At 37.7% G+C, this 20,012-nt stretch overlaps 1 protein-coding gene and 1 non-coding gene across 2 annotated transcripts in view; one reads left to right on the top strand and one right to left on the bottom strand.

Moving 5' to 3' along the window:
• The window catches only part of PCSK2 (proprotein convertase subtilisin/kexin type 2), a 296,376-nt gene that overhangs the window by 181,967 nt on the left and 94,397 nt on the right, over nucleotides 1–20,012 (bottom strand). The window lies entirely within an intron of this gene.
• Nucleotides 17,862–17,977, top strand: LOC126012828 (U5 spliceosomal RNA). Its single transcript, XR_007497185.1, has one exon. It is a non-coding gene; the product is annotated as a U5 spliceosomal RNA (small nuclear RNA).

Here is a 20,012-nt window from a genome sequence, read left to right on the forward strand (position 1 = left end):
CCAATATAAAATTCACAGGAGCAGAAATGGCATTGGCGGAGACCAGCTGGAGCAGCTGCTCCAAGACTCCATGGAGCATGGCCTACTGGAGGGATGTCACATTGCTATAACAGCATGTGATGCCTGTGAGCTGACTGTAAACAAAGGCAGCCAGCACTGTCCCAGGGAAGGGTGCAAAGTCTGAGTTGTGGAGCTCTTGGTCCTGTAGAGATGGGGCAGATGACTTAGCATTTTTGTTAAATATTTATAGGATAATAGAATGTACTCAGGTTGATGTCTGCTTTCAGCGAACTTACAGTGAAGCTACTCCAATACAGTTAGGTTCACTTACAGTTTGGCAATTATTTCCTAATAAACTAATATTTATGCCATGTAAAGACTTCATGTATTCAGAGTAAGAGTAGTGGATAAAGGTTGAAATAAGGTTAAAGGAAGTTTTCTTGGCAGAATGTGAACTTTGATTAATTTTAAAGAATAAAATAAAATGCACTAATTGATCCTATTGTAGTTGTGAATTTTTATTTGTTTGTTTTTGGGCCACACCTGGTAGTACTTAGGAGTTACTCCTGACTCTGTGCTCAGAAGTCGCTCCTGGCAGGCTTGAGGGACCATATGGAATGCCAGAAATCAAACGTGGGTCCATCCCAGGTCAGCTGCAGGCAAGGCAAATGCCCTACTATTGTGCCATCTCTCTGGACCCATGTAATTGTAAATTTTTAAGTTAGTTAGTGAACATTGTGTTACTTCAAAATCCTAGATACTTGCTGTTTGATTTTATGTATAGATAAGAAAAGCTTAGAAAGGGAGGAATAGAGGTTATTGGTGCTGGTGGAAGAATAAAAATGAAGTGGATGAGAGTTATGGTGTGAATGGAAGTATGGGTACCAGGTAAACTAATTAAGTTGGTTATTTAAAATATTGTCTGGTGAAAAGGTCTAGAGTTAATAGGTAATGAGATAACTGAGAGTGGGAGACTATAGGAGATGAAAAAGAAGTCTCCAGTTAGGCAAAACTATTAACCTCTCACTTATGCCCCAAAAGATGACAGGGCACATGTGGTCTCACCCACATGCATGTTCCCCTGATCTGAGACTAAGGAAAGTCAAGGGGAAAGAAAGGGATCTTTTTGGATACAGTGACCGGACTCAGGCTCAGCCAGAGGACACAGGTTCCAGGGGTCCAGTTGCAGACTTCTGACTAGAAAAATATATACTTGGTAGAAAAGCAAAGGGACAAGATTAGGTCATCATACTGGAGACAAGGAGACAGACAGAAAGTAAGGGACAGGACCAGGACATTGTATTCTGAACTATGCGTTAAGGGACAAAATGAGTGACATAGAAAACAGGTAGAAGGCATCTCCAAGCTCTCCCAGGCCAGCAGATGATGATATGATGATATATATTGAAAACCCTAAAGAGTCCACAGTAAAACTTCTAGAAACAATAAACCAGTACAGCAAAGTGGCTGGCTACAAAGTCAATATACAAAAGACAGTAGCGTTTCTCTATCCAAATAACGAAGTAGAGGAGAGAGATTAAGAATACAATTCCATTTAAAATAATATCAAAAATATTAAGTACCTAGGAATCAAACTTACAAGGGAAGTGAAGGACCTATACCAGGGAAATTTCAAAACACTTCAGAAAGAAATTGAAGAGGATCGAAGGAAATGGAAGAACATCCCATGCTCATGGGTAGGTAGAATCAACATAATCAAAATGACTATCCTACCCAAACTTCTATATAGATTCAATGCAATCCCTATCCAAATCAGGCATCATTCTTTAAAGACTTAGAACAATCAATCATAAAATTTAACTGAAAACACAAAAGACCCAAGATAGCCAAACAAATACTGAAAAACAAGAAGCTGGGTGGCATCTCTTTACCTAACCTGAAGCTATACTATAAAGCCATAGTGATCAAAACAGCATGGTACTAGAACAAAAACAGAGCCTCAGACCAGTGAGTTAGAACAGAATTTCCGGACATAAATCCCCAGATATACAGTCAACTAATACTTGACAATAGAGCCAAGAACTTGAAATGGAACAAAGAAAGTCTCTTCAACAAATGGTATTGGTACAACTGGAAAATCGCCTGTAAGAAACTGAAAATTGACCAATACCTCATTCCTTATACAAAAGTCAACTCAAAATGGATTAAAGATCTTGAAATTAGATCAAAATCTATAAAGTTTATTGAGGAAAAACTAGGCAGAACACTCAAAGACCTATATATTAAAAAATTCTTCGAGGATGGAACACCAATGGCAAGGACTTTAGCATCAAACATAAACAAATGGGACTACATCAAATTAAGAAGCTTCTGCATGGCAAAGGAAACCCAACTTAAAACAAGAAGACAGTTAACTGAATGGGAAAAATTTTTCGCACTCAACACATCAGATAAAGGGCTGATAACCAGAATATACAAAGTACTCAGAAAGCTGAGTCCCCCCAAACCAAATAAAGCCATAGAAAAATGGGGAGATGAAATGATTAGACACTTCTCTTAGGAATACTGAAAGATGGCCAACAAACACATGAAAACATGCTCACCTTAACTCATCATTAGGGAAATCTAAATCAAGACAACAATGAGATACCACCTTACTCCAGTGAGGATAGCTCACATAAAAAATAACGGGAACAATCTCTGTTGGCAAGGATGCGGTATGAAAGGAACACTCATCTACTGCTGGTGGGAATGCCCCTTAGTCCAAACCCTATGGAAAACATTCTGGTGAGTGCTCAAGAAACTCAGAATAGAGCTGCCATTTGATCCAGCAATTGCTCTCCTAGGTATCTACCCTCAAGTCGGAAGGACTTTCATCCCAAAGTAAGTGTGCACCCCACTATTTATCGCAGCACTCAATATAATAGCCAAGTCTTGGAACCAACCTCGATGTCCAACAACAGATGAGTGGATCATCAAGATGATGATGACAAACCTAAATCACAATGAAATACTACATGGTGGTTAGAAATTATACAATCATAGACTTTGCAGCAACATGGATGGATGTAGAAAATATTATGTTAGGGGCCGGTGAGGTGGCGGTAGAGGTCAGGTGTCTGCCTTGCAAGTGCTAGCCAAGGAAGGACTGCAGTTCGATCCCCTGGCGTCCCATATGGTCCCCCCAAGCCAGTGGCAATTTCTGAGTGCTTCACCAGGAGTAACCCCTGAGCATCAAACGGGTGTGGCCCGGTAAAACAAAAACAAAAAACAAAAAGAAAATATTATGTTAAACAAAGTTAAGTCAGAAGATAAAAGATAAACAGAATGATAGCACTATCTGAAGTACCTAGAATATACACCAGATATACAACCAATACCCCACGATCAAGTAACAGGGTATAACAGGATAGAAACCTCAAACACTGTAATAATCACCATATACTGGGGAGTAGAGCCCAAAACAAAGGGAAGAGAAACAACACAAAGCCTGACTACAAATTATATCATAGAGAATCCAGCAACAGCAGAAACAGCAGCATAGAGAGAATAGGTATGTAATTAGCCTTTTACTACAAAGGCCCATAATAATTTACTAGGGATCTTATACAGGATTACAGGTAAAGAATATGATGGGAAATTACTGACTACAATGGAAACATTTCAAAACAGTATGTTTGAATGCCTTAACCCTACCACATTTAAAATAACCTCTCAGTTTTTCTGTCCATAGGGGTTCCTGGATACAAAGGGTGAACATCCTACAGTGGCACCTTGGTGCTCAGTCACACGAGGCACCATACTCAGCTTGCATCATGAAAATGTCTGGATAAAACTATTTAACATACCCTTTATCTCTAGATTATTATTATTTATCTCTAGATTATTATTATTTATCTCTAGATTATTATTAGGACATGAAGCACATGACCAGCCAGACCACCGAAGCAACAACCGTGACCTACAAATTTATACCACAGGGCCTAAGCATCCAACACATTCAAGCAAACCAACATGCCCTTGCTTTTCTATCCTCTCTTCTCATTACTTCGTATTTTTGTTGTTTGATTGTTGGTTTGTTTTATTTTGTATTTCCTTTTCTCTCTTCTTGTCTCCCTCTTCTTCTTCTACCTTCTCCTCATTATCATTATTCAATCTATGTCAAATAAAAACCACACGGTTACCTCCTCTATAGGAAAGGAAAGCTGATATATAGGGTGCTGTGGACAATACTGCAAAGGGTAAACACCTATTTAGATAGACCTCACTAACACAATGGTTAGTACTCGAGATACGAAACCTATAAATGTCCAAAAGTTGACATATTAGTTTCTTTTCCTTACAAGTACTATACTTACCTACCTTTCTGTACTCAGCGCATCTCTTGCCCTCCCCACCTCTCTTCATTAATATATACCTAAGCTAACTTCTATGTTTATATGTGGGCAGGAACACACAGAGATAGGAATCCTCCTTAAGAGACAAACCTAAATCACAAACAACCCATACCTATACCCTCTATAACCCCTCCCATCTACTATTCCCTCTCCCCACTTCAAAAATCCGACTATCCCTTCACCCCTCAATCCCATCCCTGATATTCCCACCATATTATAACTCTTCACCTTCAGTTCTTAATCCATTAGGTATCAAGACCGACCTCCTACCCCAATGAACCAGTACCCAGTACCTAAGTGAAGAGACACCCATTCAAACTCACACCTCATTCCTGGCAAGAAAATACAACAAACACCACAACTGACTCATGTAGTGTGGCCCTCCTAAACCTCTCCCTAATATGGACTGTGGCTTGATACTGGACCTAGCTCCAAAAGGACCCCACTGCAAGAACTCTACCCAAGACCTCCCTGCCTGGAGCCCATACCCCACAAGGAAATCTCAAAAGACAATGGGGAAGCCTATACTTTCATCATAAGTATAAGACCAATATAACACTACTTCTTATCCTGTTTTTCCCCAAATGTAATCTCCTGTATCACTTTCTCCCTTTTCCTTTGTTTTTTTTTTTCTTGTTTGTTTTGTTTTTAATTTGTTTTGTTTTAGTTTTAGTTTTTTGATTTGATTTGTTTTTGCTTCTTTTGTGTCACACCTGATGTCACTTGGAGGGTGCTCCTGGCTCTATGCTCGGAGGTTGCCCCTGGTGGGCATGGGGACCATGTGGGATGCCGGGAATTGAGCCATCCTCCTTCTGCAGGAAGGACAGACACCTTGCCTCCATGCTATCTCTCCAGCCCCACTTTATTCCTTTAATTATGTCTTTTATTTAATCTTTTTTTTAAAAAGAAACTTTTTTCTTTAGATATGTGTGAGCATATATATTTTTAGTTTTTGTCATGTGTCTGTTTTCTTCTCTCTCCACCCCCAAATGTAGCACCACTTCTTCATGCAAAGGCATATTCAAAAAGGGGGGGGGAATCTTATGTGTAAAAACAAGCTCTTATTTACTAGGGATAAGAACTCATACTTTTTTACAATACAGGGGCATCTTCCACCTGGAACGTATGTCATGAGGAACCAACTTAAACCCCAGGGAATTAGGCACCGACCATCCAGCCTTTACTCCTGGATCCCAGACATAGAAACAACAGAGTTTTCCACAACAGCTCCAGGAACCAAATCCCCTCCGGGGCATCCATAATGCTGCTCTGACACCAACATGCGCCAGTTCTAAATTGATAACCTGACAACGAGGAAATGGGAACAACTTGATCTAAGAGCAAATTGTCCTTCCTTACCAGCCAACAATAAGACAAAATCAGAAGACATATCACCCTTTGATCTATGCAAAAGTCAAAATCGCTATCTACAGATGACTGGTTGTTACGACCAGGAATGGACAGTACGCATCCCGGACCACCAGCAACAACAAAAAGCTCTAGCCTAGGTTTTGGTCTACGATCTGTTCAACAAACAAGATCTCCAATTCCAGAGGTCTGACTGAGACAATCGCAACTGAACGGGTCTTCCTGAAACATAACAAAAGACTCTATCCCAGGCTCCATCCTAGGAGCAGCATAATGACCAAGACCACCAACTACAGAAGATGGATTAAAACAACACTGAAGAAGCAGAACTGCTAGAACCACAAAGAAAGACTTCACCATAAGCTCCATTCCTTGAGCTGTACAGTCACCAAGATCTCTAGATACAGAAATCTGATTTTACCATCCATGACGAAGCAGAAGTCTTCCATACACCACAAAAGCACTGAGGAGACAGTAAATGATCATGCAAGGAGTCTATAGTTAATCCCATGACAGTATACTTCAGGGTGGAGAAACCCTATATCTCCTAGGCCAAAGGAATTCCCTCTATAATGTCCCCAATAGTTACTGTGCCTATGCAGGGAGAAAAAAGAAAAAAATAAAAGCTCAAAATAATCCCTTTATCCACATATATATATATATATATATTGATTGATTGATTGATTTTTTTGACTTCTTTATTTTGGTGTAGATATTAAAGTTGATGTCTTCAATTTTATTTTATTTTATTTTATCTTTCTCTTTCTTTTTGCACTCCAGCATGGTATGATTTCAGGACCGAGACTATCGTGTAGTGCTTGTCTTTATTGCTATAGTACTCACTGGATATTTAATTTGATATTTCTTTCTGTATTGTTGCAGTGTTTAAATTACCTTTTTCCTATCCTCTCTCAAACTAAGGTTGAAAGTCTCTAGAAGGACTCCGTCCATTTTAAGCTTATTTGATATTTTTTACCCTATTCTATTGCTTTTCTTTCCTTCAAACAAAACCACATAACTCAAACTATCTAGCTCCGCCTCTCAAATAGAGGGGGAAACAAGGGAGGGTACCAGGACCAAACAGATATATGATCACTAATAGTAAGCTAGACACAGAGGCGACCACTTACTCTAGCAGCAGGGAAGGGTGATGATGGGGGATATGGGTTGCAGGAAGGGAACGGGGTTTGGGAGAGGACAAACTTGGTGATGGGTGTTCCCCTGATTCAATGTTAATATGTACCTAAAATACTACTGTGAAAGATATGTAAGACAATATGGTCAAAATAAAGATTAAAAGGAGATAATGAAAACAGGTAGAAAACTGGACAATTGGGTGTGGGGCCTGGACAACAATTATTAAATTCTTAAGCACCTGAATTTAATATGCAAAACTTTCATGTAATTCTCAGAAACCCACCAGCTTAGGAACAAATATACTGCTGTGATAATAGAATAAATAAAGATGGAAGAAGACCAAGGGCAAGGTACTAAGAGGCAAGTAGCTGCACATCTTAGTGGTTGCTGGCCTCAGGCCTCACTGATAACTTAACTGGGTGATGGCTATTCTGGAGAAACTCTTTCTAGATATATCTTTCCCTCTCCAAGTAGACTCTTCAGATAAATATGATCTCATCCCAGAGAAGTTCCAGAAAATAGGCATTTTCTTCTAGGGAGCAAATCAGATATTTCTAAGTTTGTAACTGAGTTAACTACTTAATGAATTTAGAGAATAGTTATTATCATATATTATAGTCCTATTTATTGAAATTTTAAAACAAACTTTGACTTTTAGAATAGCTTTAGATTTATTGTAAAATTAAATGTGCAGAGATTTCCTATATACTATATACTCAGTTTCCCTATTGTTAACATCTTATATCAGCATCAGGCTACATTTTGTGTTGCTATATGATATTAACAAAAGCCCAGCATTCTTTTAAAGAATTTTCCTAAAGTCCTTTTTTGGCCTATTATCCTATTAGAAGTCCACATCATCTTTTTTTTTTTTTTATTTTCGTTGGGTTTCTTTATTCTCTATACAATTTTCAGTCTTTGATTGCTTTGGATATTTTGACAGTTTTAATGGTACTACTTTCCAAAGGAATTTAAACCTCTAGTCAAACTAAAGATACATTGTCATTTATTTTTCAAAATGTATATTATTAAAGTTTTTGGAAGTCAGAATGCTTTCGTGAGGGAGAAAACTAATTCTAAGCATGTAGAATTCTCCAAAGAAGAAACTGAGATGGAAGCCTAAAGATAAAAAATGTTCATGTCCTAAAGAAGGCCAAGGGCATCCCCAAGCACATGTGCCAAGTTTTTATTTGAGGGGTGGTGGGAGTAAGTGGAAGATATTATGCAGTACTCAGGGATCTTAATGCTGCTTCTAGCGATGTGATGCTAGTTTCAACATTACTACCACAGGAGCTACTTAGGAGACCAAGTGGTAATAAGAATTGACCCTAGGGCATGTGCACTAGCCTAGCCCTTTGCACTGTTTCTCATTATTGGACTTCATTCTTGCAGAAGAGTTCATTGATTTTTAACCCTTGTATACATGTTTTTGCTATGTCCTCATTGAGATGTGTGTCACAATGATATATGAAGGAAATGCATGACCTTACCTCTTATCTTTGAATTTGATCATTTGGCTTGTGTTGGTCAATACCATGTAAACAGAAATGACAGTAGGTAGAAATTATATCTAAGTCTAGGGGTAGGGACCTCATTACTTTGATCTTTTCTGCCTTTATCATTGCAGCAAAAATGTGTTGGGCTAACACAGTGACAGTGAAATGTGGGAGAGTCACATGGAGCAAAATCTTCTTAGTCAAGCCCAGTTTAAACCACCTCATTTCCCATTATTGTGACCTCCCAGATGAATGAACAATATTCAATTAATACTATTTTTAGCCCTAAGCAGTTGTTATCTAATATATCCACAGCAGAAATGTGGGAGAGTCACATGGAGCAAAATCTTCTTAGTCAAGCCCAGTTTAAACCACCTCATTTCCCATTATTGTGACCTCCCAGATGAATGAACAATATTCAATTAATACTATTTTTAGCCCTAAGCAGTTGTTATCTAATATATCCACTAAGCTTATGATTAAGACTTTCACAAATTTTAGAAAAGAGAGCCTTTAAAAGTGTTTTTTGGCATATATATACATGTATGTATGTATATCTGTATATATACATATATATGTATATATATCACATCTTCCTGATCCACCCATCTGTTTTTGGACATCTAGGTTGATTTGAACTCTTAGATATTGTACTGAGTGCTTCAATGAATAATGGTGTGTAAACAGTCTTTTTCTTGTCTGGAGATAGATACTAATTTCTTAGTTTACTTATTCTTATTTCAAAATAATTTATTAGTTTACTAAGAACCCTCCATTCTATTTCCCATAGGTGTTTGACTAGGAGTATTCACACCAACAGGATGATAGTTCCTTTCTCACTACATCCTTACCAACACAAATTGTTCCCAACATTTTTGATATGCACCATTCTCACTGGTACAAGATGATATCTCATTGTCTTGATTTGTATTCCCTAATGATAAGTGATGATGAATGTATTTTCAGATGCCTGTTGGCCATCTGTTGGTCTTCTTCAGAGAAGTGATGTTTATTTCATCGCCCTATTTTTGGTGGGGCTTTAGATTGTATGGGGTCAGCCTTTGTGAGTACTTTGTATATCCTAGATATCAACACTTTATATGATGTGTTGAGTACAAATATTTTCTCTCACTCAGTTGTTTTTTACTTTTAGCCCATATTTCTTTTTCTGTACAGAAACTTTTCAGTTTGATGTAGTTCCATTTATTCAGACTTGATTTTATAGCCCTTGCCATTGGCATCCTATCATTGAAATATTCTTTGTGGTCTAACTTTTGAAGTGCTCTGCTTATGTTGTCCTCAAAGAACTTTATGGATTAAGCTATAATATCAAGATCTTTGATCCACTTTGAATTGACTTTTTGTGCAAGGTGTGAGATATAGATAGATCTTTAATTTTCTACATATGTTTATCCAATTGTTCCAACACCATTTGTTGAAGAGTTATTTTTATTCCATTTCAAATTCTTGGCTCTTTTGTCAAAGATTAATTGACTATATACTTGGGGGCTTGTAATTGGATATTCTATTCTGACCCATTGATCATGTTGTTTTAATCACTATGGCTTTGTAGTGGAGCTTCAAGTTTCTTTTCAACATAGGTTTGGCTATCCTATATCTTTTATAATTCTATGCAAACTTTATAATTGATTGCTCCAAGTCCTTGAGAAATGTCAAATTTGTGTAGGGATTTCATTGAATCTATAATAGTTTTGGCAAGAAGTTCACTTTGATAACACTGTTTCTTCCAGTGTAACATGGATGCAACTGAAAGATATTATGTTAAATGAAGTAAGCCAGAATAAGGATAAATACAGAACATGCATAACTGGTATCATATGTGGTATTCAGAATAACTACATGAAGAAATGCTATGGTTTAAATTGAAGTTTTCAAGAACACTCTGGGCTCCAGAGTAGAGCAATGAGAAGGAAATTGAGTGGAGGAGGAGAAACACAAATATGAAAGGATGGGACAAGAGGTCTTAGGTGCATTGGTGGTGTTAAGAATGGATGTTAAAAACTAAGTATCCAAGCCAGAGTCAACAATATTGAAATCATGAGACACAAACTTTAACAATCAAAACTTATAAAGGATCTTTTATGCTGGCAGGCTGGGACACATGGTGTGGTGACAAGGGATGACTCTGGGAACAGTAGTGAGAATGGAGGTCGACACTGGTGGTCGGATTGGCCCTGAAACATTGTATGTCTGAAACCCAACTATGGAGAACTCTGTAAATCACAATGAGTTTAATAAAAAAAATCAAAGAAACAAACAAACAAAAATAATAACAAAAATCCCCTACTTTTTGTGACCACTCGACAAGATGGTATCAGGGAACATGAGTCTGCCACAGTCTTGGGTTGTAAGCCATGTAAACCTGTTTCTTATAGGTAAAAAAAAATAAAGCTTTGCAGGGCTAGGCTTCTGAACTGGCCTGAACTTGGGGAGGCATAGCTCCTGATTTTCCAGTATAAGCACCTTGGTTGTTTGAGATATTCCTATCATATACTGAAAATAAAGTCAGTGCTAAACACTGGATATATCAATGTGATCAGTCATTCTCAAGCATGCCACTAGCACATTGCTTCCACTTGAATAACCTCATGTAAGGAAAACAGAAGAACGACCCAACAGAAACCATTCTCAGTTGCCAATCCAGAATCAAGAGTTCCAGATTATCAGCTAGCACAGGTTTGATGACTTGTTACATGGCAAAGGCTAAATGGATGACTTCTAGTCTTGAGTTCTCCTTTCTAACTTCTTACAAGTGTAAAGTTTATCATAATGGGGCATTACAGATGCTTTTCCCACAAAAATTTCATTTTTATCACCAGAAATGAGTTATCCACACGATGGTTGACATTTTGACATACCATTATTTCTTGGTTAACTCTATCATATTTGATTTTAAAAAGATGTTTTTCTTTTCTATAAAGCTAGCAGCATGTCCCTTTTTCAAATACTGGCTCAAAAATTAGAATCACACAGAATGAGATAGAAATTGGGGCCAGAGCGGTGGTGCAGTTATAGGGCATTTGCCTTGCCCATGGCTGACCTAGGATAGACTTCAGTTCGATCCCCTAGCATCTTATATGGTTCCCCAAGCCAGGAGCAATTTCTCAGCACAGAGACAAAAGTAACCCTTGAGAATCACCAGGTGTGGCCCAAAAACAATACCAAAACAAAACAAAAAAGAAATTCCCCTACTTTTCCTTTCTCTGATTTAACTACATATAGAATGATCCTGCTCCTAGGGGCATCTAGTATAAAGTAGAAGATGAATTTCTCTTTGCCTTTCTGCATGCATGACAATAGAAATAAATTGTAGACTTGCAATTTACTTGAAGCTGTTGAAAGCAGGTTTCAGAGAAACACAGTAGAATCTTGATGTTTGTAGACATTTTAGATGATACACAGATGGCAGTTGTGGGATGAAATGCCCCATGGAGATAAAAGACCAACAGCCACAAGTGACTTGGAATATAACAGTAAGAAAATGACAAGCATAATCATTGTTTCCAGACTTAAATCAAAACAAAACAAAACAACTCCCACACTACAATCATACCCACTTGACACTATCCCATTCATATACAATGATGAATGCATTTGGTCTTTGAAATGGACTGGGAATTTTGTTTTCCAGCAATATGGAGCCTAGGCAAATGAAAAACATGAGAACAAGTGAGTCAACTTCAATACATATTTTATCTCAAAGGCTTATTCATCACAATCCAGTCATATCCCTTATTTCAGAAAGGGGATAGGCATAAGGCAATGTTCCTGCAGAGCCTCCAAATGGCAAATCCTCCACTGGAGCCCGTGTTTGAGGACAGGAATGCTATTTTGTCACAGAGTGGATGGAAATAGAACTGACGTGTTCTGTCCTCACTTTCTTTAATATTTAAAAAGGGGATCATTGGGAAAAAGTAAAGCAGCATGTAACCTCAATGACTGATCTTAAAATGTGACAGGTCGTCTAAATTGCACCAGAATGTACATCAGTGATATCAGATGGATCAAAACAAATTTGAATGGCATGTGAGGTTTTAAAGACTTTCTGTAAACAACAGCGAGCAAACATCTTTTATGATTTATGTTCTTCATCTCAGCCACAGGAGGTCCCCTGGCTATTTGTTACTATTATTTTTCCAGCTATACCCTAATTGTCCTTCTTGCATTTAGGTCTTCTTTCAAAAATTCAAATTTTTGTTATGCTCCAAGCTTTTATTGTGGTTTATGGTTTTTTAAATAAAAATCTATTTCAATCTTTTTTATGTCTCATTTATTTTGGAATAATATTTTGTAATGGTTTCTATTTAAATTACTTATTTTTCTTTAAAATGACTTAGTTGAAAGTACAAACAAATAGAAAGCAATGAATGGAAAAATCTCAAGAGGACTTTGGAGGGAAAGAAGGGGGTTGAACTTAGGTGGAAAGGAACAGATGGCAAATGCTAGTAAATGAAAAATTCCTCTAATAAATGAATATTTAGTTATCCATTTTCCAACTTCAAGTTTGCTATGAAGGGCACTAATGGATACAGTCAAAATCAGTCGGTCAACACAGCAAAAGATTATGAGCAATAATATCCACACTAGGCAGAAAAATAAGAGAGGCAGGCCAAATAGAAGGGAAGAAGTTTCTGGATAATTCAAACAAATATTGGATTTCTACCTGAAGAGTCCACAGGATGTTTCAAGGAGAATTCAATAGGGACAAAGGTTTTTTTCCTAGATAAATTAATCACATTTCACCCTTCTTATGTCCCACACCTTTTAATGGGGAATGGTTCTATGTTCTCCCAATCATCTGTCTTCTTTATTATGAAGACATTGGAAGTTGTGAGAAAACTCATGTTTGTTGGTTTGTTTGTTTTGTGTAGAAATAAAGTTGACTCACCTAACAGGTAGAGAAAGTGTCAAGAGAGACATAGAAATCGTTGAGTACAATGTTTAGGGATCAAGGAGTTGATTGGGCAGAGAAGAGGAAGTGATAAGCTTATAATAACTGAAGACAAGGTAGCTGAGAAAATTGACCCCTAAGAAATGCTCCTATTAGTATTATTTGAGGACAGGAAATACTGGGATTACTGTTGATTGCTTTTTACCCTAGACTCTGGATGTAGCACTGACTGAGATAGTACTATAGTGAGGCCTGAGAATTTCTCATATAACAGAAAATCTCCATAATCGATTCTTTGAAACAAACTTCACATATTAAAATATAATAAATAAGAAGGCAATAGAGAAAGAATGGGTATTGTCATAGTTTCTTTTTAGAATAGAAAAATAACAGCTTTGCTGTTGTAATGCTGGACTTGGAGTTGCATACTTGGTTGCTGTGTTGTGGCGATTGTGTCTGACAAAGCTAAGTGTTGCTGGGAATTAAACTTCTTGCATCACACATGTAAGGGAAGTGCTCTACCTACAAGCCAGGGGGCACATGGCATATTGCTCTTAAATAATGAGCACAAGTTGATGCTACCTTATGATAATTTTATAGTCTATTGTAAGAAGTCATATTTTTTTGTGTTTGAAATGAGTAAAATCTGTGCTATAATGCTGGCTGTCCTGTCTCTTGGTTCTCTTAGAATCTGCCTCTAACTCATGAGTCTTGAGAAGCAGTTTATTTGGGGACTAATAAGGACATACGAACATTCATATTGAGGCACACACATATCGCACAATTTTAAAACACTTGAATGACTAGGTTAAATTATTCTGCATGTCTAGTGACTTATGCTAAGATCAGTTTAACATGGGGCTCAGAAACAATCAATTTGGAGGCAAGAAGGGAACTTTATGATGGTAGGTAGTGAAAAGGCACTGACATTGATACAGGAGGGACATTCTGTCTGCATAGACCATTGGATGTTTCGGCCCATTAGCAACTCTGTGAGTCTCAAGGACTGCTAGAAACAAGTAACAAAGAAGATTTAGGAGCGAATCTTGGCAACCTGAACTTCCCACTGTTTTTTCTTTTAATTATTTTTGTTTTGGGGGCCAGAGAGATAGTACAGCTGGTAGGGCCTTTGCCTTGAACTTGACTGATCTAACATCCCTGAGCACTATCAGGAGTAATTTTCTAAGTGTAGAGCCAGAAGTAACCCCTGAGTGTTGCCTGGTATGATAGCCCCAATAAAAACAAACAAAAATTATATTTATTTACAACAAGAGCTAGACACATTTTTAAAATTTTATTGAAGTAACATTGGTTTACAGCAATGAAATTTGATGTTTTAGGGCATTCTTAATCTCTGTACTGCACTTGCTTCCAGGTACAAGAAGTGAGGTACAGCCAAGACAAGAGAGCTTTGTTCACAGTATTCATGGAGTTAATAGAGATGCCAGTTAAGAACCAGAGTTAATCTTTAACACTGGAAATAGACATTGCTTTTATGTTAGGAGAGTCCTTGCTACTTTGGCCCTGTGTGTGTCCAGCTGGCATACCTAGCCAGCAGCAGATTTACACTGTGGGGAAGAATGGGGGAGACGGGCCATGTCTAAAGAGTGAGATAATCAGGGGAAAGGGAATCCATGTACTTGGAAAAGACTTTGCTGTTAATTTTTTTGATTCACCCAGCTCCAGATTTCCAGATTTGTCCTAACATGTTTGTTTGTTTGTTTATTGTTTTTGTATCATGTGGCATGCTTATGATGAGAAGCATAGCTCTGATTCTTTTGCCTGCTTTGGGGTCCTTGGAGCTATGTTTGCCTTATGGTTCTTGGATATGTCCACTCTTCCAATGGCAGGTAGCTAAGACTAGGAACCTACCCTGGGCCTGTTGGTACCAAAGTGGTATTAGGGACTCCCCAGAGGGAGTTTACTTCCTGGTCAGCACCCATATGTTTACCTGAGTACAGCCAAAAATGATTCCCACATGCTGAGTCTGAGAACCACTGAGTTTGGTCCAAAAAGGCGGGGGGGGGGAACGAATTAATGAATTGGAAGGAAACAAGAAAGAAAGGGAGCAAAGGAGGAAGGTAGGGAGGAAGAAAGGAAGGAAGGAAGGGAGGGAGGAAGAGAGAAAGGAAGGAAGGGAAGGAGGAAGAAAGGGAGGAAGGGAGAGAGGAAGAAAGGGAGGAAGGAAGAAAGAAAGGGAGAAAGGAAGGGAAAAAGGAAAGCAAGGAGGAAGGAAGCAAGGGAGGGAAGAAGGGAGGGAGAAGGGAGGGAGGAAGGGAGGAAGGAAGGAAGGGAGGAAGGATGGAAGGAAGGAAGGAAGGAAGGAAGGAAGGTGTTGACTTAACCTGGGTCTTATGAGCTCTTTGTCAGAGCCCAGGTTCCTGTGAGAAGTGCATTCTGTGGCAATTCTGTGAGGAGTGCCTCCTCTCTACTGGACAGTACTCACTCTTTCCAGCAGGATTTACAAGCAGGTTTTGCCCTAGTCCAGAAATACCCACCACAGTCCCAGTTAGAGTTCATGTCCACCAAGAACTTTGCTGAGACTACTCGCATGCAAAAAGTTTATTTTCAATTTTCTTTTCCTTCCACCTCTACTCAAGTTAGTCACCTAGTCCTGCTCACTATTATTCTGCCCAACACATGTACAGATACACCCCTTCATTACCACTCTATACCCTATCTTGAGAGTTCAGAGTAGTTTTGGCAAATTCATATTAATAATTAGTCTTGAAAGAGCATAGAAAGAAAAAGAAACATCTAAACTCTTCAGGAATGAGAAGAAGAGATTAACAGAATTTTCCTCAAAGAAGAAATATAGATGGCCAAAAGGCACATAAACAAATGCTCCATATCATTAATTATCAGGAAGACGAAAATAAAATTGAGATACCATTTCACACCACAGAGACTGGCACACATCATAAAGAATAAAAGAAGCAGTGCTGGCTCAGATACGGGAAGAAAGGGACTCTCATTCACTGCTCGGGGGAATATTATGTTGTTCAATCTTTCTAAAAATAAATATAAATATTCCTCAAATTACTATAAATTGAAGTTCTGTATGACCAAGAAATATCACTCCCGGGAATCTACCTTAGGGGCCCCCAAAATCACAATGTAGAAAAGGCATCTACACTCCTTATTTATTGCAGCACTATTCATAATAGCCAGAATCTGAAAATACCCCAAATGACTAAGAACAGATAAGTGAATAAGAAAAAAAAAAGTGCTATTTCTACAAAATGGAATACTCTTCAGTTGTTAGCAAAAATGACATTTGCTTATATATGGAAGGATAAGGAGACTATTATGATGAGTGAAATGTGCTGGAGGCAGAGGGATTGACAAATGATCTCACTCATTTGTGGGATATAACAAAAAGATAGTATGGTGTAGCTGATCATATTAAGCACACAACCTGCTTATAATCATATTAAGCACACAACACACAGAGCACACACCTTTGCTTTCCCTAAACCCCTATATCCGATTTTCCCTAAATACAGAAGTGCACACCCTGTTTTAATGCCCTCTCACATCCTCCCTGAGTGGCTGAGACAGTTCACACCCTACTTTCCCCTAATATAAGTATTCCATTTCCACCTGAATAAGATGAGTTATTCTCCCAAAGTGGTTCGTGAATATTTCTTTGTGAGTGCTCTACTTGTCTGGAATCTGACTTCACCAATGACTTCTACTACATCCAGGATCTGACCTCACCAGCACCATTTACAGTATGGTAATTAATATCTAAAGAAAATAGAGAAGAGGATCAGTCTACGGTAGGAAGCTTGCCACAAACAGTGGGGAGTGCAATTAGAGCAGAGAAGGGATCACCATGACAATGATAGTTGGAAATGATTACTCTGGACAAGAAATGTGTGCTGAAAGGGGACAAAGTGATATGCATGATACCCTTTGGTAACAATATTGCAAGCAACAATATCTGAAAGGAAGAAAGAGAGAGAAGAAGAGAGAATGAGAGAGAAGAAAATATCTGTCATAGAGATAGGCAGAGAGAGGGTGTGTGGAGGTCAGGCGGGAAAATGGGGACATTGCAGGTGGGAAATATGCACTGGTGAAACTCAATCATGAAATATTTTGGGGCTGTGTATCTCATAATGATTTAATCAAATCATTTACTTTAATAAAAATAAGTTAGAATTGAAGAGTTTCCAGAATTATAGTCCTGGCAACTCCATAGGGGCTGGCATTCCTGATTTAGAGAATCATGAGATAACAAAAAAGACAAAAGACTTTGGATAGACCCTAGTAAAGGTTTTTATTGTTTATTTCCTTGGTTTACATCAGAAAGGACCTGAGAAAATTTTAAGCAGTCAGTATTCCTCATTATAACAAAGTTCTTCCTCTGTACCCATAATTTCTGTTCTGAAATCTGACAATCTCCACATTCCCAGAGAGTAATTTACTAGAATAAAAGAAAATAGGGTAGGGTAAATGAGCAAAAATTGCACTGATATTAGGAAATATCTAAGGGATTTCTAAGACATAATTTATTGCTTTATTATTAAAATAATTTTTAGTCAGAATTGATTATTTTATCATACATTTTATGTTAAAACACAGACATTACTCTTGTTTCTCTTCAGATAGCATAAATCTTTTGCCTTTTACTAAAGATTTCTGTGGAGAGGAACAAGTCTGAGTTTTGAACCAATTTTCTGAGACCTTGCTCTAGCAAGGCTAATAAAAAAATACACACATATCATCAGAGAGGGGGTATTATATCCTAATATAGATCTGAGCATCTTCAGAAGAATTTCTGATAATGTTACCAGCAAACACAACATGTAAAAATATAATAGGTGATGCTAACATGAACCAGAGCTATTAGCAAAGGCTGGAGAATTGAAAAAGAAAAAAAATGAGAGAAAATCAATATTCTTTATTCCTCACCAATGAGCACTAAGTTTAAAACATCCCAAATCAATATCTAGCCTCTTTGGGTTCACCTGGTTTACTGTGCAATGAAAGTAGAAAGAAAACCAATTACATTTACAGATCATGCAGAAATCATCCTGAACCTCTTTTTGGGTTCACTATACAGAAAAAAATTTTTCTGTTACTAATTGATCATACTCAAGGCACTAACTGTAAGTTATTTAGATGACAGCATTTTAGCCCACAAGTACCAAACCAAAAATCTCTCTCTGAATGGGAAACATTGTTTGAAGCTGTAGTAATTAACTCCTTGTAAGTTTGGAAAATTCCATTTCTCTTTGGATTTGGATCTAGATGTGCCGCATTATTTTCTTTTTTTTTTTTTTTTTTTTTTTTTTTTTTTTGGTTTTTTGGGTCACACCCGGCAGTGCTCAGGGGTTACTCCTGGCTGTTTGCTCAGAAATAGCTCCTGGCAGGCACGGGGGACCACATGGGACACTGGGATTCGAACCAACCACCTTTGGTCCTGAATTGGCTGCTTGCAAGGCAAACACCACTGTGCTATCTCTCCAGGCCCTCCGCATTATTTTCAAGCCTGCACATCTTATTGCAAAATAGTTTCTCTATAGAATGGAAATTTTACACAGGAAGAAAATCAAAGCAGATTTTAAATGTTAGCTCTAAATGGAAAGTCCATTATTTATCCAGAGTTTAAATGACTAAGTGCTTGATTCTTGGTCACCAATATATTTGCTTTGTAACGTATGTTAGTGCTCAAAGCTGCTTAGCTTTTCTGGGGTGTGTGGAGGTTTGGGTCCATTTTCTATTGGAAAGAAGTACTTAGTCTTTGGTGGAAACAAAAACAAGTCATTAGTCACTTCTATCTTTGCTAAAAAATGGGGTTTTCAGAGTTTACATTGTGCATGCAAGCTATTTATTCACAATCAGGTAGACATAATTTGCCTTTCATTTCTCTATTAGAAACTGTTCTATAAATGGGCTCAAGCCTAGATTTCTGATGGAACAAATATCCACCTTTTATCTTCCAGTCCATCAGTGTCAACGTTAATGTTGACCTGTTGTTAGCAAAAGTTGACTTGCAAAGGGAAACCTTACAATTATGGTGTATTGTTGAATGAATCACTTCACAGTGACCCACAAAGCAAAGCTAGGAATCTCTTTATCTCCAGGATGCAAATGAATAGGAAAGGAGATTAGGGGGAGAAGAGAAAGCAACAATCACCCCTGTTTGTCCTGCTTGACATACTCTCTCTCTCTTGGCTGAATGAGCCCTTGTGATTTCTAACATCAATTATTCCCTGCTGGGCTTCAGCTAGCAGTCTTTTGGGAAATAATATCAGGTGCTGATTTCCTCCCTGGGAATAAAGGTCAGGAGGAAGATAAATACCCCTGGATACAGTGTTTTTTATTTTTTTTTAAATCTAAAATAATTTTATTTCTAAGTGCTCACTCAGAAGAGCAGTTAGAGTTGTACCATTGATTATGAGGCATATCATATGTGACTTTGAGGTCATTGAAATGTGACCTAAATTCAGATATCAGTGAGTCTACAGAAATTTAAAGACTCATGATACAAATATGAATATAACTATCTCATGAGTATATCTTAGAATACTGCTTATCTATTAAAATATTAACATTTCTGATATTTGGAGTTAAAATATAGTATGGTTAGATCTTGTTTTGACTAAAAATTTGTAAATTGGTTCTTCTAGAAAGTTGAAGAATACCTATATAGTTTACTTTAGGTATTTATTGGGTGATCTGTATAAATGGCGAATCCAGGAAGAGAGATACTCTTATTAGAATAAATGCACT

This window comes from Suncus etruscus, chromosome 6, assembly GCF_024139225.1.
Source record: "Suncus etruscus isolate mSunEtr1 chromosome 6, mSunEtr1.pri.cur, whole genome shotgun sequence".
Taxonomy (NCBI): domain Eukaryota; kingdom Metazoa; phylum Chordata; class Mammalia; order Eulipotyphla; family Soricidae; genus Suncus; species Suncus etruscus.